The following is a 25,278-nucleotide window of genomic DNA, read 5'->3' on the forward strand; positions in this document are numbered from 1 at the left end:
TTGGACGTGTCTAAATGATGATGGAAGTGGCGGGTTAGTGCGGCAGAACATCGCCAAGGACCAGACCAGGGACACAAAGTAACATTTTCCCCTGCCAGCTGCCCCTTCTATAAAGCAGATTATTTTCAGACTTATTTACAAAACAGAAATAGACCCACAGTTGTAGGAAATAAACTTGTGCTTACCAAAAGAGAGAAATGGGAAGGGATAAATTAGGAGTTTGGGATTAACATATACACACCGCTATGTCTAAAATGCATAAGCAACAAGAACCTACTGTATAGCAGAAGGAAATCTACTCAGTATTTTTTTATAACCCATAAAGAAAAAATTCTGAAAAAGAGTAGATGTGTATGTTTAATGAAGTCACTTTGCTCTACACCTGAAACTAACACAACATGGTAAATCAACGATACTTCAATTAAAAAGAAAAAGATTATTTTCATAGGAGAAACCACTATTAGGTAAGTGGAGAAGATCAGTGTGTACGGTGTCTGGAGGGAGGAAGCCTGAATTGTCTGAATATAGATGATGCCCCCCCAAAGCCCTATGAAGACCCTCAGCACCCAGGCATCCCTTGCCCTATAGTAAGACCTGCCCGTTATGCTTGCAGGACCAAGTAGGTGATTTCATGGTTTCTGCTTCTTTCTTTCTTTTACCAATGATGCTAGAGTGACAGCGTTGGGAATTTCGATGTGGTAACAGATATACGTGTGGAGTCTTAGCAGTTGCTTCCTGAAAAATAGCTTCAGAGGAGCGTGAGGGCGAGCATTAAGGCAGCTTTGTTTCCTTGAACCAAAATAGGTTCAGTGTTTGTGAATTCAGAAAGCATGACCATCTTATTAAACCAAATAAAGAGCTCTTGTGGACAGCTTGGATGTCTGGGGAAGGAGGGCAGGCACTTAAGAAAGAACCGTTCTGGTTGATGCGCTCCCAACCTGTGCCCTTTGCTTCCCCCCTGCTTCAATGGCTAGGAATTTATGTTGGATCTTTCAGAGGAATTCCCCTCGCTTCTGCTGAGATGTGATTCCATTCACCAAGTCACAGCCTGGGTGCTAAACCCCCATATTACAGACAAGGAAACGGGCTGGGAGATCGGTTTTTCCAAGTTCTCCTGGCAGGCCTGCTCTGGGCTCACGCTTTCCTGACTCTTGGCGTCCTGACACTCAGAGTAGGGTGGGAGGGAGTGGGGACTGAGGAAGTGGTGTAGTATTATATTTTTGTGTCTTGAATCAAAGATCAAGAATTGGCAGGACTTCCATGGCGGCCCAGTGGTTAAGTCTCTATGCTTCCACTGCAGGGGGCATGGGTTGGATCCCTAGTCAGGGAACTAAGATCTGGCATGCTGCAGCCAAAAAAATAAAATAAAAATAAATTGTAATTCAACTGCAGTTCAGTAAAAAGAAAACTAAATTTAAAAAAAATCTAGAATTGGCAACTGCTATTGTGTGTGAGAAATGATCATTTTCTGTTGGGTAAAGTTCAGTTGCCAAGTACTATGAAGTTCTCACTGTATATATACACATGTATAAAGTATTTCCAGATATATATGTGTTCCATAGGTGCCACTGAGCATATGTTTGGGTTTTTTTTTTTCTGTTTTTGAATCAGCACACAGCATACGTGTTTTTCCTCTCTAGAATCTGGTTTTTGGGTTTTTTTTTTTTGCCTTTGGATGGAAAACTGAAACATATGATTTCATTTCAACACAACAAACTGAAAAAAGACTACTTTGAAATACAAATGACAGTATCCGAAAATACTTTAAAAGGCACTGAAAACACTCAGTAGAAGGCAGCCGTATCGTGTCATTGCTGGTGGCCAAGCTCTGGGCTTTAGAATGAGGAACTCCAGCAGTTTCGCAGCTGTGGTAACAACAGTATCTCCCTTACTGACTGATTCTGTCAGTTGCCTAGCAAGTTTCTGTTGTCATTCAGTTGCTCAGTTGTGTCCGACTCTGCGACCCCATGGGCTACAGCACATCAGGCTTCCCTGTCCTTCAGTGTATCCCAGATTCACTCAAACCCATGGCCATTGAGTCAGTGATGTCATCCAACCATCTCGTCCTCTGTTGCCCCAGTCTTCACACCCATACTATTATATTAGTTAATACCAAGGTGCTCTTTATCTTGTCTTTCAAATCTTAGAATGTGTAGACATCCCAGAAGGCTGTTCCGTCTTCCTGGAAAAGGTTCATGTCTTTTACTGTTTCCTTGTGTCTTCAGACAGGCTCATCTTGAACCAATCCAGATATGAATACCAATTATTTTTTTTCCCTGAAAAGTCTGGCCTCAAGGCACTTCTTCTGTTTCATTAGGCTGCAGTTCCCAAGAAGTTATGAGAAAGTTAGAAGACACCTAGACGTCCTTTCACAACTTGAATGGTCAGACCAGCATCCAGTATGAGAAGCATTCTTTCAAGCTCAAGAAGACCGTTCTTGCCAGCTTTATTTTAAATGCATAGAACTCATCACTGTGTCAGCATCATTTTTAAATACACCATCTGTCCTTTAAAGGAGACATACCTTTTTAAAAAAATGAATGCAACGAATGGTTTTAAACTGGCTAATGATTTTCATCAGTTTTGCAGGTGAAAGGGTAAGGTTAGTGGAAAGCTGACTTTAAAACCTTTGGGGAGCAAAGCTTCTTGGGATATAGTTAATATTAAGAGAGTTAGAGAAGTTTTCTGATCCATTTTGCTCCCTGCCTCCTATGAGGTCCTCTCTGCAGAGGCAGGAGGATGCTGAAATGATAACCTATCTACAGGACAGACCTGGGCTTTGCTGGGGGCTAGGGTGAACCTGCATGAATGCTTCTTAGGTTGTGGCCAGTGGTATCTACCTCCCTGACCTGAACATGCCCAGATAACCCTTATAACCACTGCCCAGGCCAAGTGTCTTCTTCCTCCTCCAAGTCAGATGAGGGGTCAGCGCCCAATCAGTTAGGATGAAATGGGGAGCAAACACACCACTGAGAAGATGCTTCTGAACGTGAAAACGAGTCATTGAAGTGATATTTTGAATTAACGTGGCTGCATGTCTTATATTCATTACCACTTATGCTGCCAGCATTAAAAGGCTTCTGTGAATACTACCTCTTCCTTTCTGGTGCTTATCAGAGGGATATTTTTTTTTTTTGTAACATTCTTTTTTGAAACATATTTTTAATGAAGTATAATTTACAGTATTTCAGGTTTACTGTAAAATAATTCAGTTATGAACAAAGCTAGTGGAGATGATGGAATTCCAGTTGAGCTATTTCAAATCCTGAAAGATGACGCTGTGAAAGTGCTGCACTCAATATGCCAGTAAATTTGGAAAACTCAGCAGTGGCCACAGAACTCTAAAAGGTCAGTTTTCATTCCAATCCCAAAGCAAGGCAATGCCTAAGAATGCTCAGACTACCGCACAATTGCACTCATCTCACACGCTAGTAAAGTAATGCTGAAAATTCTCCAAGCCAGGCTTCAGCAATATGTGAACCGTGAACTTCCAGATGTTCAAGCTGGTTTTAGAAAAGGCAGAGGAACCAGAGATCAAGTTGCCAACATCCGCTGGATTATGGAAAAAGCAAGAGAGTTCCAGGAAAACATGTATTTCTGCCTTATTGACTATGCCAAAGCCTTTGACTGTGTGGATCACAATAAACTGTGGAAAATTCTGAAAGAGATGGGAATACCAGACCACCTGACCTGCCTCTTGAGAAACCTGTATGCAGGTCAGGAAGCAACAGTTAGAACTGGACATGGAACAACAGACTGGTTCCAAGTAGGAAAAGGAGTACGTCAAGGCTGTATATTGTCACCCTGCTTATTTAACTTCTATGCAGAGTACATCACAAGAAACGCTGGGCTGGAAGAAGCACAAGCTGGAATCAAGATTGCTGGGAGAAATATCAATAACCTCAGATATGCAGATGACAGACACCATCCTTATGGCAGAAAGTGAAGAGAAACTAAAGAGCCTCTTGATGAAAGTGCAAGAGGAGAGTGAAAAGGTTGGCTTAAAGCTCAACATTCAGAAAACGAAGATCATGGCATCCGGTCCCATCACTTCATGGCAAATGAATGGGGAAACAGTGGAAACAGTGGCTGACTTTATTTTTTGGGTTTCCAAAATCACTGCAGATGGCAATTGCAGCTGTGAAATTAAAAGATGCTTACTCCTTGAAAGGAAAATTATGACCAACCTAGACAGCGTATTAAAAAGCAGAAACATTACTTTGCCAACAAAGGTCCGTCTAGTCAAGGCTATGGTTTTTCCAGTGGTCATGTATGGATGTGAGGGTTGGACTATAAAGAAAGCTGAGTGCCGAAGAATTGATGCTTTTGAACTGTGGTGTTGGAGAAGACTCTTGAGAGTCCCTTGGACTGCAAGGAGATCCAGCCAGTCCATTCTAAAGGAGATCAGTTGTGGGTGTTCACTGGAAGGACTGATGCTAAAGCTGAAACTCCATTACTTTGGCCACCTGATGCGAAGAGCGGACTCATTTGAAAAGACCCTGATGCTGGGAGGGATTGGGGGCAGGAGGAGAAGGGGACGACAGAGGATGAGATGGTTGGTTGGTATCATCGACTTGATGGACATGGGTTTGAGTGGACTCTGGGAGTTGGTGATGGACAAGGAGGCCTGGTGTGCTGCGATTCATGGGGTTGCAAAGAGTCAGACATGACTGAGGGACTGAACTGAACTGAATTCAGTTATATATAGATGTGCATATACATTCTTTTTCAGATTCTTTTCCATTACACGTTATTACAAGATATTGGATCTAGTTCCCCATGCTGTGTTATAGGATCTTGTTGGTCTATTTTATATACTGTAGTATATATATGTTAATGCAAAATTCCTAATTTATCCCTCCCCCCAACCTCTTTGGTATCTAAAGTGTGTGTGTGTCTGTGTGTTTGTGAGTCTATTTGTTTTGTAAATAAGTTTAGTTTTATTATTTTTTTAGATTCCACATAAAAGTGATATCATAAGGTATTTGTTTCTCTGTCTGGCTTACTTAACATAGTATGATAATCTCTAGGTGTATCCGTGGTTCTGCAAATGGCATTATTTCATGCTTTTTAATGGCTGAGAAATATTCCATGGTATATATGTACCATGTCTTATTTATCCTTTCAGCTGTTGATGGACACTTAAGTTGTTTGCATGTCTTGGCTGTTGTAAACAGTGCTGCTATGAACATTGGTGTGCATGTATCTTTTCAAATTAGAGTTTTCATCTTTTCTCAATATCTGCTCAAGAGTGGGGTTGCTGGATCATATGGTTTTTAAGGAACCTCCATACCATGTTCCACAGTGGCTACACCAGTTTACATTTCCATCAACAGTGTAGCAGTTTTCAGGGGGATATTTTTCTTAACCAAGAGTTCTAGAACACAGACATCCCCCTCTCCCAGGGTGGAGGAATCTCTGTGGACCATCACCTCCTAGAGATGGGGAAGACACATAGATCTTGGAGGCTCCCCTTTTTCGTTGTGCAGATCTATTCGTAAGAGCCCAGGAGTGCTGCCACCATCACTCTTCAGGAGGGACAAAGTCTTCTCAGGGCCACCCATTCCATTTTCAGACAGTTCTCATTATTAGAATATTCTTCTTTGTGTGGGGCAAAGGCCCACCTCCTATCGCTTCAGCCATGTCTGCTCCCTGTTGCCTTTGGAAGCACTTTAGGTGATGTGATGTGGAAAGGATAATTGATTCTGGCCTCTGGATCCATACAAGTCAGTGCTAATTCTTTTTCTACAGGTTCTTGCAAATACCTGAGTAATAAGGCCCCAAGGCCTCTGGGGTTGCTTTAAGTGTTCACTGTCTGTCCCCATTATCTGGTTGTACATCTCAGTATGAAAGCACCCAGTATGGCTGAGCGATGCCGCCCCTGTTACTGAGATTGGAGCTGGGTCCAGACAGGCCTCCTCCACAGCTGAGCATGACATGGGACAACATCCCAAGGAAGTATTCCTTCCCATCTGCTGCTGAGTCATAGTTCTGCCATCCTGGACTGCAGATGACTTGAGTATTCATTTTTTGGCTAAAGGATAGGCCACTGTATTTATTCCTTCCAACAGTCCCCAATTGTTTTGGCACCAGGGATCAGCTTCATGGAAGACAGTTTTTCCACAGACCAGGGGGTGGCAATGCTTTGAGAATGATTCAAATGCATTACATTTATTGTGTGTTTTATTTCTATTATTATTACATCAGCTCCAATCAGGTCATCAGGCATTAGATGCCAGAGGCTGGGGACCTCTGCCTTATTAAAGTTCATCTTCTTCACCTTAGTCCATCATCACAGGATAAAACTGATGTCATGTGACTTCTGTCCTCAGAATGCTCCCCATGTTGCTGAGCTACAAAGCTTAGGTAAAAGGAGGGACACACACACACATACACACACACAGACTTTTATTCACCTGTCTTCTGATTTTGAATGACAGCCATCACACAGACCAACCCGTGTTAATTGCTGTGACTATAGCAACAACCGATTGGGATGGAGCAGGAGGAGGAGCATGGGGGGACCTCACCTGCCCTGCCAGCCTGCAGGAGACCCTGGGGGAGACAGGGTGGGGTCAGAGATTGAACGGAGGGGAGCAGGGGCTGTGTACCCACCTCTGCAGGTGTGTACTGAGGAAAATCAGAATTCTAATGCCCTTTTCATGGGGTTTATGTAAACTTATGAGAACTAGGTATCTTTCCTGTGGCCTGTTATTTACCTTACATCCTAATAGTCTGTGTATCAACAATGGAAATTTTTCATCTGTTCCCAAGCAGGCGAGTGGCCTGAAAATCATTTTCAGAAATTTTAGAAATGTTAGTAACCCAAGTTTGTGGTGAGGAGCTCAAACCACATCTGACATTCGGATCAAACCATGTTTTCAAAGCACGGCTGCCCCTTGCATGTCTCACTGGCGTTTTCTAACTATTCCTCGTCTTTGCAGTGTATTCTTTTGTTTTTGGTTATTGACTGTTGGCTTTATAGATGCCATTTGTTATCTATCACCATAGTAAATTTAGAGGGGAAAATGCTTTGTCATTCTATTTGGCAGTGACATTGTCCCCAGTCTTCTCCTAAGTTTAAAAAGAAAGCAACTTTTTGAAAGAGGTTTGAGGATTGGAAGTTATGCGATTCTGATACCATGGATTGTGCTTCATCTGATTGCTTCTAAACTATAATGGTCTAACATTTCCTCTGCAGGAGCATTAATCTATGTATGTGGTGTGTGTGTGTGTGCACACCCACACTTGTGTCTCTCAGTGTGTGAAAATTAGACCCTGGAAAGATGTACTGATTTTTAAGCATTTAGATATTAAATCAGAACTCCTTCAAGGGTAGTTCTGCAGCCTTGATCATCTTTCAAGACACCATAGCCATTTGGCTAGAAGGCCTTGGTTCCAGGTCTTGCCAGACTGCCATGCGATGAGATAGAGGATCTTTGGAGAACAAACAAAACTTGTCTTGGCCTGTGAGTTCAGTAACGCAGTCCTCCCACATCCCCTGGCTTTAGGATCCGTGAGATTGACTCCAGCCCTGAGGTCTCAGGGCGGTTCCTGGGATGGGTACCAGAGTTGGGAAAAATCCCACCCCATGAGTTTGGTCCTGCCCTGTGCCTACCCGCTTATGTCCAGTGGTTTGACTTCCCTTCCTGCCCTGACCTAGTGCTCCCAATCACATTTTCTTTTCTTCAAAAAATGTTTCTCTGTGAAGTTAGTTATTTTCCTTTGAATATAGTTAGTTATTTTCCTTTGTATATGTTTACTGCCTGTCTCCACACCAGGATCTGAGAGTCAAGAACCCCTCGGTCTTCTCCATGTTGGTATCTCTGCTTGGACTGGTGGCCAGCACAGGATGGGACCTCAGTAAATGCATGTTGAATGAATGAGTGGGTGTAAAAATGACCTTAAACCATAGCTGGAGGGATCTAGGAGAATTTTCATTTCTTTTAGAGGAGACATTCCTGCAGATGATCTTCAGGTTTTGATGGGTTGTATTTAATTTGCTGAGCACAAGTTTGTGCCATGTATGTTGGACAACTACACCTCTAGTTACCAAAATTGCTCTACTCTGCTCCCAGTTCTGATCTCTCTTTCCTATCTTTAACTGGTTTCCCTGGAAATAGTAGCATAGGCTTCATGAAGATTATGTGGAGCCTTCCAGAAACATGGGAGGAATCTCAAGGGTTGTCACAGGTGCTGTAATACCCAGCCAGATAATGTTTTAGTCCAGAATATGAGGGCAGGTGCTTACTTTCAGGACTAAGAAGGCCATCAGGTCTACAAGTAGCAAACTGTCCTCTTGCTAATGGGATCACTCATGTGGTCCATCTAGATGTGAGAGAAACCAGCACTCTTCTCTGTATACTCAGCAGGGCTCCTAGCTGTAGTAGCAGGATGTATGTTTTGGTTTGAAGTTATTTAACGAAGAGTGGCCTGGTGGGTGTCTGAACTTACAGCTTCACTTGCTGTCCAGTGCTCAGATACCTCTGTTCTCCAGCAAGTAACTCTGGTTATCTAGTGAGCTGTGCATGCGTGCTTAGTTACTTAGTGTCAAAGGATGAAAATAAGAAAAAGGCTTCCAAAGCAAGATCCCTGCATTCTCTAGAAAGGGGTCATTGTTTTAGGGCTTCAGCTCTGCTAGGGAATCTTCTTTACTTGGCCTTACCTTTTAGACACCAAAAGGATTGAAGTGAAGTGAAAGTCGCTCGGTTTTGTCCGACTCTTTTGCAACCCCTTGGACTATACAGTCTGTGGGATTCTCCAGGCCAGACTACTGGAGTGGGTAGCCTTTCCCTTCTCCAGGGGATCTTCCCAACCCAAGGATTGAACCCAGGTCTCCCACATCTCAGGCGGATTCTTTACCAGCTGAGCCACAAGGGAAGCCCAAAAGGATTGGTACTGGTGAATTAGAGAAAGCCTAAAATGAGGTAATTATTCACGTGGGTGTATAGACATTTGGATAACTGCAGATGGGTTGTGAAGACTTGATTTTTCTAGGGACCCCAGGAAAGGTCAACTAAATTTTATGACATTAAGAGGGACATGGATGGTGGAGAGCTATAGTGGGGAAAGGGGGGTTCTATGCGCAGAGAAACTTGGTTGTGAGTCTAGCCTCTGCCGTTAGTGGCAGGGGCTGGGAAACTTCGAGGAAAGAATGAGGAAAGAATGAGGCTTTCTAGGCCTCATTCTCCTTGTGTGTAAAATGAGAATAGTAATACTTTTTGAGGCTACCGTCAGGGGTAATAGAATGGTGTCCATCAAGGACCTGTGTGATTGTCAATTTCACGTTCAGTTCCCTTCTGCTGATACTGTCACTCTCTGGCTTCTTTCTCACTTTGTGCCATGAAAAAAACAAAAACAAAAACAACGTTGCCAACCGATATTAAAATCGATTTCTTTCTCCTTTTCTCTTCTTCCCCTTTTTCCACTCTGTTTCTTTTCCTCCCTTGGTGAGAAAGGTATAATATTCTCTAACATCTCAAATGAGACATGAAACACCTAGAAGACAAGCTCATCAAGGTTTTCAGAAAAAAATTGGAAGTTTTATTTCGGAAACAGTAGTTTTCAGGTTTATAAGTTGAAGCTAAGAGGGAATTATCATGGTAACTTGGAATGACGAAGGTGGTGACCTCTTTAAAATTTATGTAAATCAAATCTGTAATGCTTTTAAAAATAAATACTGGCCAGGGCCTTTGTGTAATATGCTTTTTAGTTGTTGTCCCATTTAAACATAGATTTTTAAAAGGCCTTTCTTGGGAGATACATCATCTGTAAAGAATTGTTCATCAAGACTCGTTTGTAAGAAGATAAAATATTTAGCCCCTCCTTTGTCTGTCCTCCCCTCTATATTTTCTAAAGCCTTTATTTAACCCTGGTGAGAGTTGTTAGTTAAATTGGAAGCACTGGCTCACAGTCGTTTCTTTACTACTTTTTGCTAAGACAGATTTATAGTATATCTACATTTAAATGTAGGCCCCTTTAAAAAATATTTCCCTTGACTTTTTAGGACCAGGAAAATATCTTTAATCCTAACTGATTGTATGGGAACCAGCATTGTTTTCTGAAGGAATTTGGAATTCTACTTTATTAATTATACATGCTATCTTACATTAGCGAGGCTGGGAGGCCGTTTTTGTTTTTTCAAACCATTACTTTTTGTGTTTAACTTTGTTTAACTTACTAGAGACATTCCACCTGGACAACCTGGCAACAAAATCATGTTTGAAAAGTGATCAAAATGGAAATAAATTCAATTACAACATTCTAGCTAGAGCCAAGATACATGGTAAATGACAAAGTGTGTCTGTTGACTTGGCTCCTGTGTCCTGGAGGAGGAAGACTGCAAACCAGATTTGTTGAATGACTACTAATACATGCATGCATGCATCCATGCATTAATTTGTTCAGTAAATATTTTTCAGAAATCTCCTGTCCCAAATACTGTGCTAAGTACTGTGGAGTGAATTAAACAGAAGTGGTTTCTGCCCTCAGGAAATGTCTCGTTTGTATACTAGTTAATTGTGATCATTGTTTTGAAAACGCAGACAGCAGGGTACTGGCACTGTTGGGACTGGGGTCTTCCATCAGGGAAGACTTCCTGGAAGAAGACACGTTTAAGTTGAAACCTACAAAACTTTAAAAGAATGGTGAAAGCAAAATAAGAACAATTGAAGAGGTAGGTACAGAGGGAAGTTATGTTCCTGACAAAGAGGTAGTTGGTGAGAATTCTGTGCAGTGAAAGGGATCCCTATGTATTCAAGCAGCTAAAATAACCTTAGTGGAACGGAGGAATGGACTGGGAGGTGGTAAGTATTGATAAACAGGGTAAATAAATGGAGTCTTGGTGATGGAGGTCCAGGAGTCTCGTGTGGACTTTATCTTGAGGGCAGAGAAGAAAGAATTTAAGTGTGGAAGATAGAATTGATTATGTTGGAATTCTGTCACCGTAGCTCTATGGTACATCAAGTTCCCTTCATATGAACCTTCAAGTTGAGAGCTTTCTAAGATGCTGATGTGTGTTCACGTGTCCGGTCACATAAGTTAGTTCACGTGTCTGGCGTACTTCTCAAGGTAGTGTACTGTAAGATTAAAAGATGTTTTATTTTTTGTGTTTGTTTTTTAGGTATTATTTGTGTGAAAAGTATTGGAAACCTACTACACTACAATACTATACAGTTGATTGTTAGTTGGGTACCTAGGCTAACTTTGTTGGACTTATGAACAAATTGGATTTATGAACATGCTCTTAGAATGGAACTCATTCATATGAAGGGGACTTACTGTATATAGTAGGTTGGGGAGGCAACATAGAAAACAGGAACACTTATTGGGCTCTACTGCATTAACTCACATATAAACTGGTGGTGGCTTAGACTGGATTGGTGGCAATGGGGCTGAGAGAAGTGGAGTGAATCAGAGGCATATTAGGTTGGATTCAGTAGAGTTTAATAGGACTGTGGGGATGAAGCAGGGAGGGTCAAGGATATTACCCAGTGCTCTAGTTTGGATTTCTTGGATACATGGTGGTACCATTCACTGAGACAGTAGGAACAGGTTTGGAGACTATGACAACCTCAATTTACCAGGTTAAGTTTGAGGCCATCCAGATGTTTGGCATCTTAGAAAGGAGGCTTGGTTTGGAAATGTTGATGGTCATTGAGAAGGCATGAGCTCAGAGAAGCAGAACAAGAAAAGATGGAATGTAGGCGTGAACCCCAAGGGACAGAAGTGCATGGCGCCCAGATAGAGGAAGAAGTCTTTCCAAATACGCTTTGCTGAATGAAGACATGGCAGATGTTCCGAGAATGTAAACCGTGTAACTGGGGCCAATCCATTCTAATTGTAAATATTTATGAGTCTTGTTTCCTTTTCTTAATTCTGTCCTAAGTTTGTTATCCTCAGTTTGATGTTGTGCAGGCTAGAATATGCCTATGATGAGGTTGGTCATTACTGGAGCAAATAGATGGGGTGTCAGATGGAGAGCTTTTCTGAGAGTGATTTGCTGTACAGAATTACTGCTGGCTGGGACTAGGGCAAGGAACTGTCCTTTATGCATTTTGAAAAGATAGAAATCGATATTACTGTCATGAGCAAAAAAAGTAAAAAATATCTATAGGAAAGACTGAGGTAATTTGCTGTGTTTGCATTTCTGATGTGTGCATGCTAAGTCACTTCAGTTGTGTCAGACTCTGCAACCCTAGAGGAACCCTGCAACCCACCAGGCTCCTCTGCCCATGGGATTCTCCAGGCAAGAATATTGGAGTGGGTTGTCATGCCCTCCACCAGGAGATCTTCCCAACCCAGGGATCGAACCCAAGTCTTTTATGGCAGGATCTTTACCACTAGTGCCACCTGGGAAGCTGGTGAGGGAGGGAAAAGAATATGTCTTCCAGTATCAGAGGATGGGAGACTTTGGCTATGTCTGTTTTATTTCCTTAAAATTATCTGATGCAAATATGAGAACCTGTTAGCTTGCTTACATCCAAGTTGTAGGTAACATGCATAACTACCCATAGTTTTTAGTCCTTTTCTGTACATTTGGAATATTTCATAATTAAGATTTTAAAAAGAAACAAAAATAAGATGAGATGGTATATGTGCTGACTGTTGCGTTTATTTCTCAGAATCCATGGAAATTACTACTATAAGCAGTAATAACTCATTATAAATAAATAATAAATAAATGTTTTTAAAAATTGCACACTAAAATAAATGGGAGTGTCCAGCCATGCAAACACATTTCTGTATTCAGAAACCGGGCCTTTGGTGAACATAGATGTTCAGGTAGTTCTACATAAAAGTTTCAAAACTTCTGTTTCAAAAACAAAACCAAACATCTTCTGCTCCTTGTTCCACACAGGAGAAAATGTCCCACGGAGAGCGGATTCATCCTTGGAGAAGATTTGCTGCTTACCTTTTGCTACCAGTAGAATTCCTGAGTAATTGGAGTCAGGAGTTTTTTTTTTTTTTCTTTCCTTGGAGCTTCTGATCAAAGCTGTTTCCATCCAAATGAAGGCAGGATGGAGCTCTGGGAGGCCAGTGCTCAGAGGCCAGGAGGGGGGTGGGCAGCTTTTTCAGTTCAGGAGATAGAAGCTTCCTCCAGGGATTTTTAAAAAGCCCTTTTGAATGGGCTCATTGTTTATAAGAACAGCTCCTTAATGGAAAAACAAAAAGGCAAGAGGGTCTGGAGCACGCTTTCTGCTTTCCTGTGCTGGCCTCATTGTTTATTTGATTTATCAAGTCTCCAGTAGTTGCTCTGCTCTGTGACCTTCCTTGAGCTATTTCTCTAGAGTATCCATTTACTTTATTTAGAAACATAATATTTAAAAAACCTGGAGCTGAGTCAAAAAATCATCACCTTTTTGATCTGGCCGGTCCCTCTTCTTTTGAAACTTTAAACTTGCCATGAGGTTTCCAATCTCTGAATCAACAGTGTGTCTAGGGCCTGGCTTCTGTGCTGAGACCCAACTGGACCGAACCAGGGTCCTCAAGGAGCTAGAAGCAAGGGACAGCGGCTCTGCTCAGCTCTATAGGCTGGTTTACACACACCTGGAGGGCACAATGTCAGAGAATTCTGTGCGAATTGGTAGACTGCAAAGACACCAGCTGAAGGTGATGATATTAGGGGGAAAGCCTGGTGGAGGAGATGGCCTCTAAGGCAGACGGGAAGCATGAGGTGGTGTGGTTCTGTGAAGAGATGTCAGGGAATGCGGAATTTGTATTGGCATCCCTTTCTTTTTTAAAATTTTATTAAAGTATAGTTGATTTATAGTCTCTTCCTATTTTAATACAGCTGTTGAATTCTTCCTGAGCCTTACTTTCCCACATTAAACATTCTGAACGTCTGCCATCTTTTAAAGAAGTTTTCTTTTTTTAAGATATTTTTTCAATTAGTTTTTTAACATTTGTCTTTCCATCTTCTCATTGCTCTTTTTTTATTTTCTTTTACTTTTAATGATAAATATTCTAACTGTAAAGTTTGAAGACCAAAGAGTAGATGTCAAACATCATTTCATCTCTTGAACACATTAGCGGTTTTAAATTGTGGCATATTTTCTTTTGAGTCTTTGTCTGTTGTTAGGTTTTGTGGGTTCTTTTGTATTTTCTTTGTCTTTCTTAAAAGTAAGGGGCCACCAAACATGTCTGTAGGATTCTATTAGGAAATTGGTTGTAGGAACAAGGAACTATATGGACCCAAGCTTGAAAATGACAATGACTAGCATCTTATAGGACTGTATAATCCCCCTTATTAAAATTTCCTGGCTGGATATTCACTTCTTTTTCTTCTAGAGGAACTTTAGAATCATGTTATTAAATTTCACCTCCCGCCAAGGAAAGCACATCAACAAAAGCAATATTTTCTCTGTAGATTGTGATTGGAATTACATTAGATCTATTTATTATTTGGGAGGGTAATTGACATTTTTTATAAAGTATAATTTACCTCTTGTGAAATATGGTGTGTCTCTGTTCAAAAAGGTCTTCTTGAGGATTGTCAGAAAGTTTTTTATTTTTTAGCATCTTCACAAGAATTGCATGCATTTCTTTTTTTTCTTTTTAAAATATTAAAAAATTTTTGTTTTTTAAATTATGATAACACATTTATCGGAGACTTGGAAAATACAAAACAAGTTAAATATAGTTCCACTATATATTTTACATACATAAATCAAAATTTTTAGTTGGAATTTTAATATCAAACTCTTGAAAATTAATAGAATGGATATACAGAAAAGTAGAAGGATATAGTAGACCTTAAAAACACCATGAACAAATTCAACATAATTAAGATTATACAATTTTCACACCAACTGTAGGATATGAATTCTGTTCAAGTTCCCGTAGACTATAAGAGACACTGGAACATATCCAGGGACATAAAACAAGGTGCAAAAATTTCATATTGAAATTATACAGAGTCTGTTCTTTTATCATTGTGAACTTGTTAGAAATCAATATCATAAGATATTTGAAAATAACCCATACGTTTTCAAGTGCAATGTGACATTTACCAGGAGAGATCTTTGACTTGGCCATTGAAAGCCTCAATGAAGTTAGAATACTGAAAAAAACAGAGTGGATTGCAGAGAAGAAAGCATTTAAGTGAGAAATTAATATCCAAATGAGAAATTAATATCAAAGATACTTTAAAAAAAACCCATGTATTTGGAAATTAAATGTCCACTTTGAAATGATGAGTGTATCTAAGAAGCCATAACAAAGAAAATTAGGAAAAAATGAAAAGAGAGTTTATCAGAATTTGTTGCATGCAGCTGAAGCTGCTCAGAGTTGCATTTCTTTCTTTCTTTTTTTCTTTTTCTTTCTAGCCATCCTGTAGACTTGTGGGATTTTAGTTCTCTGAGCAGGCGTTAAACCCAGGCCCTTGGCAGTGAGGCCATGAAGTCCTAACTGTTGGACCACCAGGGAATTCCTGCATTTCCTGCTCTGTTTATTTTTAGTATTTTTGCTTGAGTTAGGTGTGTGCCCTTCAGTTTATTTACTTATTTTTTGACATCCTTAAATAATTTGCTTTAATTGAACGAAAGATTCTTTAAATTTTTTGTGCTTTACAGTTTTCAAAAGTTTCACAGCCCTTCAGTTTAATTGGGAGGCAGAGATGGGATGTGGTGAACATGAGACCTTTTTATTCCTTGGCCTGGTCTCATATGGGCTCTGTCATTTGCTATCATGTAACTTTGGGCAGGCTATGTAATACTTCTGAGTCTTGGCTTTCTAACCTATAAAATGTTAGTCATAATGGCTTCTACTCAAAATTCAGTGAATTAATAAATGTTAAGGGCTTAACACCATTTCTGGAAGTTAATATGTGTTCAATAAAATATTATTTCTTTCTACTCTCTGGTAATTGCTGGTAAATAGGAAAGCTGTTGACTTTTGGATATTTATTTTCAATTGTATGCTTATGCTAAATGTCTTATTTGGTCTAATAGTTTTTCTGCTACACCTTCTTGACTCTACTATGTGCCAATAGTAATATTTTTCTTTCCCTTTCGATTGCTGTATACTTGATTTTTGTTTTATATCACACTGAACTGCTTTCAACTTCCGGATAATAGAGATTAATAGTGTTGATAACCATATTGGCTGTTACTTTAATATTATTATGATTTTTTTATCATGTGAAAGAAATATCTTTCTAGTTTGATACTTTTTTAAAAAAATCAAGATAGGGGTTGAATTTTGTCAAATATCTTTTCGTCATCTTTTGTTTTTACGATATACAACTTTTCTCCCTTGACCTGTTGATGATCTTTATATCTTTTCTCATAATATTTCTTCTTTAAAATTAAACATATTGAAATTTTAGAAAAAAGACAACGGAAAAAGCTTACCCATTTCTCCCATCCCCACCACTCTCTGCCTCTTGCAGCAACCATTCTGATCTCTGTATCTATGAGTTTGTTGGTTATTATTACTTACAAATGTGAATATATATTTTATTTTCTCAATAGATTTGCAAGACATGAAATTATGTGTATGTCTGTACAATGTTTCACATGGGTTTGAACCTTCATTATAGGATATAAACCCGAATCTATCAAGACATAAGCTAATAAGGTATTATAGCCTTTGAAAAGACTTCAAAGGTAGGTTGATTTTAGACTATTGGTTCTTATAATCCAAGAGAAGAAGTGGTTCATTCTTTTATTAGTAATCAGCAGGGAGGAAAAAAGACTCTTTGTTTTTCTTGCTCATTTACTCTAGGACTGTAAAATTTTGGTAAGAATATTCTCACTTGTGTCATCAGGTCTTACTTGCCATTTTTTGAATGTATTTCGTTTTCTTTATCCTTCAAAGCCATTGGAGTATAAGTGGGTGATCTCAGTGATAGTTTATATATTTGGTGATGCATATTAGATTACCACCCATATTTAATTCTCTCCACCTATCATTTTATTAGTTTTTTCAGTTTTTCATGATTGCCTTTTAAAAGTGGAGAATAGAAATAAACCTCTACTTTTAGAGGAGTATGATTAAATGCTTAGAACTGGAGCTCTGAAATGTTCGCTATTGATGAGATTGTTCACGTTAGTGGTTGTGAACACCACTATTCCATCCTTGTTCTGACACAGTTGACTTTCTGTGCCGCCTGGATCTATTTTGCTACTGTTTAGGATTTCTGTACATTGCGCATTATCTCTCGATTGATGACCACTCTGTTTTAAGTTTGTCATTCCTTCCAGCTATTCCACTGGGGGGTTGCATCAAAATTTGTATTTTCAGTCCTTTATTGTTGCTTAGAGTCAATTTTTTAGTTTTTTTTTTTTTTTTTTTACTATTATGAATAACAGTGCTGTGGTGGTTATCCTTGCAGCTAATTTTTTGTTTCTAGTTATTTGTATAAATTTCTTAAAGTAGAATTCCTGAATCAAAGAATATTCACATTTTAAGACTTTGATACATGTTCAGAAAGGCCAAATCAACTTACCTTTTCATCAGCAATGTGTGTATTGGTATTTTTAATCTTTTTACAATTAGCAGAGGAAATGATAGAGACCTTTCTGAGTAGTTTTCTCAGGCTGCCATAACAAATTACCATGAATTAGATGGATTAAAGGGGCTTTCCAGGTGGCACAGTGGTAAAGAATCCACCTGCCAATGCAGAAGACGTGGGTTCGAGCCCTGGGTCTGGAAGATCCCCTGGAGGAGGAAATGGCAACCCACTCCAGTATTCTTGCCTGGAGAATACCATGGATGGGGGAACCTGACTGACTACAGTCCATAGGGGTGCGAAAAGTTGGACACGATTGAGCAACTGAGCACAGCACACACACAGGTGGCTTAAAGCAACAGAACTTATTCTCTGAGAGTTCTGGAGGCCAGAAGTCTGAAATCAAAATGTGGACAGGGCCAAGCTTCCTCAGAAGGCTCTAGAGAAGAATCCTTCCCTGCTTGCTTCTTGTAGCTGCTGGTGGGTGCTGGCTGTCTTTGGCACTCCTTGGCTTGCAGACACGTCAGTTCAGTCCATCTCCATCTTCGCATGGCTCTGTCTCTCTCTCTCCATGTCTGTGTGTTGTGTCTCTGTGACCGCTGGCCTTCTGAGAAGGGTACTGTTTGGATTTCGGGACCGCTTTAATTTATCATGACCCTATCTAATTATATCTGCATTGATTCTGTTTGCAACTGAGGTCACATTCTGGAGTTCCCTGTGGATCTGAATTTGGGAGGAGACACGCTTAAGTCCAGTACAATTGCCTTCATTTTTTTTGGTATTCAGTTAAAAGAAAGTAATGTCAATCTGGTTAGAAAAGTACAAATCCTAGCCAGCAGCCATAAGAATGACGAATGACCGAACTGATCCTTTTACTTTATGTTCGTGTCATCATCAGGGATAAACTGGATAAGCTTGTTCTTGATTTCTTCTTCCTTATTAATACAAATGTTAAATAGCCGTATCCTACATGTCAAATTTCACTGTAACATTTAAAAAACGAAATATATTGTGGGTTTGCTTAGGAGGAAAATTATATCCTTATAATTTTATTGCTAACCTTTAACGCTACTTAGTAATTTTATTCTAGATAACACAAAACATTGAAAAGCTCTCTTTAGAGAATTCCCTGGCAGTCCACCGGTTACAACTTTTACTGCTGTGAGCCTGGGTTTGATCCCTGGTCGAGGAGCTAAGATTCCACAAGCCAAGCCACCAAAAGTAAATAAATAAAATAAAAGCTCTCTTTAGCTATCGTTTTACTTAATCCTAAAACTTTGAGGTCATGGGAAGCACATATGTTGGGTTTTAAAATTATATCCTTTTTAATTATATCTGTTTCCAGTGCAGGGGGCACAGGTTCAATCCCTCGTTGGGGAACTAAGATTCCCACATACCATGTGGTGAGTATGTGGTACAGAACCAGAAGTCAAGCCTGTTTGAACTAACTGAAGATTCAGGTGCTTATGTGTAAGATAAGTTATTTTTTTTTACTAAAGTAGAGTTGCTGTACAATATCATATAAATTATAGGTGTACAATATAGTGATTCACAGTTTTTAAAGGTCCATTTACTGTTATTAAGAAATATTTGCTATATTCCCCATGTTGTATAATATATCCTCATATCTTATTTTATACCTAATAGGTGGCACCTCTTTGTAGGATGTGTTATTTTTTAAAGATAGTGTTGTCTAGGCTCACTAAACCACGTAGATTCACTTGTGAATGTCGTGGGGCTTCTGATGGTTACACAGTTTCACATCCTGTAGCATGGTCACATGGATGGGCCAGAAGTGGGGTCCCCGAGTTGCGTGGTCCTCATCCCACTGCAGTTTTCTCTGTGTTGTAATGTCGTTCCCCAGCTTTCTCTCTTCTGGGCTTTCTGCATGTGACATTGCTTTAGAAATGGCAGAGGATGTTTCAGGCCCCCCTTTCCAGTAAAGTCAGGAGCTTCCTTATCTTTCCTGTAAATCTCTCTGGAGTACCTGCCTTGAACCAGGTGCTGTGCTGGTCGTGAGGGATGCTGACCAAGACAGAGAGGGCAGGTTTTAAGAAATTCAAACTTTGGGTGAAACAGAATACATACAAATTCTGTTACAATACCATGCATGCAATGGATATTATGGTTGAGAGGTTTTAAAAGGACTTTGGGAAGGACTTTCCTGGTGTTCCAGGGTTAGGACTCTGCGTTTCCAATGCAGGGGGCACAGGTTCAATCCCTCGTTGGGGAACTAAGATTCCCACATACCATATGGTGAGGCCAAAAAACAAAAAGTGCTCTGGAGAGATGGAAGAGAGAAGAATCAGTTATTTAATTGAAAGGAGTCTTCGGCGGGTGATGAGAGAAGCTAAGATCTGATCATTTTCTGTTTCGAACCCTGGCTTCTGTAGCATCAAACCGTGGCTTATAAGGACACTATTTGGTTCTGATGTGCCGAACCCCGTTTTAAGGTGGAATTTCATATCTGGGATTGCTGATGGTGTTCTTGGGCTTGTGTGATCATTTGCTTAACGTATGGTGACAGTGAGGCTAAATTCTCAGTCCCTGCTCCCATCAGGCCACATCTACACTCTCGTCACCAGCCAGCTATTGCTGAAATGGCTATTGTTGTCCAGAAAGGCGCTGGGCACTGTGTTTCCTGACAGCAAGGGGAGGTTGGTACTCCAGGGTCTGCGAGGCTGTGATGGTCAACACAAGAAATCAGGTCTTAAATACTGCTGCCAGGATGTTTTGTGTTTTGTTTTATAATCGCAGTTCTTCGTCCTTGACACTAATAGTCCTCAAAGAGGAGGGTTATTGTAGGCTGAAGAGGACCGCTAATGGGTATAGAGGACCATGCACATGTGCCCTGGAGCAGCACATCTGTACAGCATCGGGTTGCACAAGGGAAGCTGGAGCACATCTGGGCGCCTCTAAATGGCACGCAGAAAGCACTTGGGTATTCGTGCTTCCTTAGCGCTGCAGACAGAAGCTAAAGCTCCTCTGTAGCATCTGAGAACTGCACCCAAAACATCTCGGAACATCTTGCCATCATTATTAGAAAAACATGGCTTGGAGCGTGCGATCCAAACTGCCACTTGAAAGGCTTCCGAGCATATTTTTGAATCCTCTCGGAATGGATGCTGGAAAAGGAAGCAGGACAGCATAGAGGAGTGATGGGGAATAAGAAAACACCGGGGGTGGGTGGGGGTGGACGCAGCTTTTGAGATGACTTCCCATGTCTGAGAAAACAAACAACACATGGCTGAGTTATAGAGAGAATGCCACTTGTATGTTTTTTTCTTCTTTTACCCCCACCTTTTTATTGAAATATAATTGATATATAACATGGTGTTAGTTTCAGGTGTACAACATAATGGTTCAATATATGCATGTACTGCAAAATGATCACCACAGTACGTCTAGTTACATCCATCACCACATATAGTTATCCATTGTTTTCTTGTGCTGCTGCTGCTAAGTTGCTTCAGTCGTGTCTGACTCTGTGCAACCTCATAGGTGGCAGCCCACCAGGCTTCCCCGTCCCTGGGATTCTCCAGGCAAGAACACTAGAGTGGGTTGCCATTTCTTTCTTCAACGCATGAAAGTAAAAAGAGAAAGTAAAGTCGCTTAGTCATGTCCAACTCTTAGAGACCCCATGGACTGCAGCCTACCAGGCTCCTCCGTCCATGGATTGTCCAGGCAAGAGTACTGGAGTGGGGTCCCATTGCTGTTTTCTTGTGATGAGAACTTTTAAAATCCAAGCAACTTTCAAACGTACAAAATAAAATTATTAACTATAGTTATCATGCTGTACGTGCAAGTTTAAATTTTTCAAAAGTTCTGTTGAGGGAATTCACACATGTACAGTCCATCAGTTTGAAGTGTTCAATTTAATGGTTTTTAGTATATTCCAAGAAATGTGCACCCATCACCACAGTCACCTTGCAAACATTTTTATCAGCTCAAATATAAATCCTGAACCCTTTAGCTATCATTCCTTCCCCTGTCCCTCCCACAGCCCTAAACACTGCTACTGAAAGTCCCCTGATACGAGTGAGTCCACTCTGAGAGTTTGTTCAAAAGTGCAGTTTGTTCGTTGAATCCGATAAAGTTAGCCTAAGTACCCAACTAACACAATTGGCCACATAGTCCTGTACTATAATAAGTTTATAATACTTTTCACACAAATAATACAGTATAGAAACAAGTGATGTCTACCATCTTTTCGCCTCACTCCTGATGATTTTCTCTTTTTTGTTTACATCGTGATCGCCTGACGCATCTCAGCAGTACCAGCTCCATCACCACTGCTTTTCTGCTTGCTTCTGGATAACCTGGGCTTGAAACAATGATACTGTATGGCTGTGCTCTCTACAGTGCTGTACAGTGAGCTATACAAAAGCACAGCCGCTTGTAGAGGATGCACGCACATGACCATGTACACCAGACACGTGAACTAACTTACGTGATTGTTCATGCGAACCCATGTTCACATCTTTGATTTGCAACTTGAAGTTTCCTATGTTGGGGACTTACTATGATCTACTTTCTGGCTCTAAATTTGCCTGTTCTGGACATTTCAATAGGTGTGGATTCTGAAGGCCCCAGGAGAATGTGGTCTGAAGTATCTCCTGGGTCAGCATGGTCACAGAAAGGTGGGCCTGAGCCCCAGGTGTGTGCACGCATGCTCAGTTACTCAGTGGTATCTGACTTTTTGCCACCGCATGGACTGTAGCCCACTAGGCTCCTCTCTCCATGGAATTTTCCAGGCAAGAAAACTGGAGTGGGGTGCCATTTCTTTCTCCTGGGGATCTTCCCAACCAAGGGTCAAAATTGCATCTCTTGCATCTCCTGCATTGCAGGGGATTCTTTACCATGTGCCACCTGGGAAGCCCTGGTCACCATAGTTATAAAAGCCATCAGTCCAGGCAAAAGAGGGCAGAAGATGCCAGGTATGCAGACTTCCCCAGCCTGCATACCTGCATGCGTGAGTGGATGGGGCCTGTGTCTACCCTAATGGGGAAGTCTGTGTTGCAAGTTATGTGTCCTGAGAGGCAGCCTGTGTGATGAGTTTCTCGTGCAGGGTATTTACTACACCGTATGCTTGAGATGGTACATACGGAGGCTGGGAGACAAGGAGCAGAAGTGGATTCAGAGAGATGTTGAAATGCAGTGCCTACCCAACACCAGCTTCAGCTGACCCCACAGGAAGTCTGCAACTGGAATGGGCCCTAAGAGTTGTCCTGAGTTGGGCCGAGATGGCCAGGCTTTCATAGTCCTGCGTAGATGAGTTATCAGGTGAGGGCTGCTCTGGGAACCAAGGCAGCCTGGAGCAAGTCAGCTCTTACGGCTCAGGCAATCAGCCCCTGCACAGGCTGAGCTGAAGGGTGTTGGCTGACAGCAGCTGGGTCATTCAAGGAAGGGAGATGCAGGTTGGGCATTTTGGTGTCCACTACGTATGCATTATGGTTATATTCCTTTGTTCATTAGCTCATTCATTCATGAAAGCAAGTCATCAGCCACAGTGTTCACTTGCCACTTCTGGAAACCAGGCACTGTTCTGTGTCCACTGAACTTGAGAAGCAAGCCTGCCTTCTAGTCAGGAGATAGTCTGCACAAGGAACGTGAGGGTACCAAGTGGTCCAGGCGCTCTGACTGTCAGGAAAGGGCTGAGATGGTGAGTGAAAAGGCACAGCCACAGGGAGACGTGGGATAAGAGCATTGCAGGCTCAGGGGATGGCATGGCAAAGGCCCCATCAGGAACCCCGGTGAGTTCCAGAACAGAAACAGGATGGTAAGAGCATGGAGGAGTGGAATTAAATGGGGTCAAGGCAAGGAGTTTGTATTCTAAGCATGATGGGAATTATTAGAAGGTTTGTAAGTAGCAGGGAATTTTCTTGAAAGAGGCACTTATCTGAAAGTGTTTAGCACCTGCCAGTCCTGTGTCTTTCATGTGAGTAACTCATTCAGTCCTCACAGCAGCCTTATCAAGTAAGTACAGCTGTTTACCCTATTTTGCAGTTGAAGAAACCGAGCACACAGGATAAATGACTTGCCTAAAGTAAGTGGCCGAACTGGGGACCCAAACTGAGGAAGTCAGGCTTAGAATTCTGTGTGCCTGACCCCTTTGTTCTGGAAAGACCACCTGGTTAATATGTGGGGCAAGGGTTGAATTGGGAGGCCATTTGGGAACCTGTTCTAGGTGATTTTGCTCTGGAGTTGGATGGATGTGGCTGCATTTGGTAAATGTGGGTGTAAGAGAGTGTGACATCTATGATCTTTATCTGGGGGACCTGGAGGGTGGGGGGAGAAGTCTGGGTTGTCACAGGTCTGCTAGTGACCTAGAAAGAAATCTAATTTATCTGTAAGGGACATGGATTCCTCCCTGCTGTCTCCAGAAACCATTCATTTTCTAAAGCTTGCTTGTTCTAAATCCTTGCTCTGGGATGGATTGGGCTGAGAGAAGGTCGTGCCAGTTCCCTCACTCCCACAAAGACCAGTCCACTGCACAGGAGCCCTCCACCTGGGGCTCCTGCCATGGTGCTGTTTGCCAGCACGTGGTGAGGGCAGTTAGAGATCAGCATCACTCACTCAGCAGTCTTTAACCCCCAAAGGATGATGAAGCTAATATTTAATTTAGGATATATACCCTTGGGACTCTGTCAAGATTTTTTTTTTTTAATTATTTCTTGACAAGAATGAGAATACTTTTTCCATTCTGCTGTGAGGACTTATCTTCCATTGAAAGTCAGAAAATTGGTAATGACCTTGGCTGATAGGAAGTGAAACTTTAAGGTGCTCTTGAGGACTGTGTTGAGAAAAATGGTTTGGCTTTTTTGGGGAAAAGCATGATTTGACTGGGATTAATTTTTTTAAAGCAAGGTTTAGGGAGCTGTTTGAAGGAGTATTGTGGTAGAAAAAAAGGAGAAGTACTACTTGGTTTCACTCTCACTTTCATTATTCTGTCTAAAACTGCTGTCTAGCATAATAGCCATTAGCTATATTTGGGCGCTGTCTGGGGAGGCCCTACAAATAGCTGTGAAAAGAAGAGAAGCGAAAAGCAAAGGAGGAAAGGAAAGATATAAGCATCTGAATGCAGAGTTCCAAAGAATAACAAGAAGAGATGAGAAAGCCTTCTTCAGCGATCAATGCAAAGAAATAGAGGAAAACAACAGAATGGGAAAGACTAGAGATCTCTTCAAGAAAATTAGAGATACCAAGGGAACATTTCATACAAAGGTGGGCTCGATAAAGGACAGAAATGGTATGGACCTAACAGAAGCAGAAGATAAGAAGAGGTGGCAAGAATACATAGAAGAACTGTACAAAAAAGATCTTCATGACTCAGATAATCATGATGGTGTGATCACTGACCTAGAGCCAGACATCCTGGAATGTGAAGTCAAGTGGGCCTTAGAAAGCATCACTACAAACAAAGCTAGTGGAGGTGATGGAATTCCAGTTGAGCTCTTTCAAATCCTGAAAGATGATGCTGTGAAAGTGCTGCACTCAATATGCCAGCAAATTTGGAAAACTCAGCAGTGGCCACAGGACTGCAAAAGGTCAGTTTTCATTCCAATCCCAAAGAAAGGCAATGTCAAAGAATGCTCAAACTACCTCACAATTGCACTCATCTCACACGCTAGTAAAGTAATGCTCAAAATTCTCTAAGCCAGGCTTCAGCAATATGTGAACCGTGAACTTCCAGATGTTCAAGCTGGTTTTAGAAAAGGCAGAGGAATCAGATATCAAATTGCCAACATCCACTGGATCATGGGAAAAGCAAGAGAGTTCCAGAAAAGCATCTATTTCTGCTTTATTGACTATGCCAAAGCCTTTGA

The 25,278-nt window shown here is 41.1% G+C and overlaps 1 protein-coding gene across 4 annotated transcripts in view; it reads left to right on the forward strand.

The window, feature by feature from the left end:
* The window catches only part of GLI3 (GLI family zinc finger 3), a 318,095-nt gene that overhangs the window by 38,264 nt on the left and 254,553 nt on the right, over positions 1-25,278 (forward strand). The gene's annotated exons all lie outside the window — the stretch shown is intronic.

Source organism: Bos indicus, chromosome 4 (genome assembly GCF_029378745.1).
Source record: "Bos indicus isolate NIAB-ARS_2022 breed Sahiwal x Tharparkar chromosome 4, NIAB-ARS_B.indTharparkar_mat_pri_1.0, whole genome shotgun sequence".
NCBI classification, from domain to species: Eukaryota; Metazoa; Chordata; class Mammalia; order Artiodactyla; family Bovidae; genus Bos; species Bos indicus.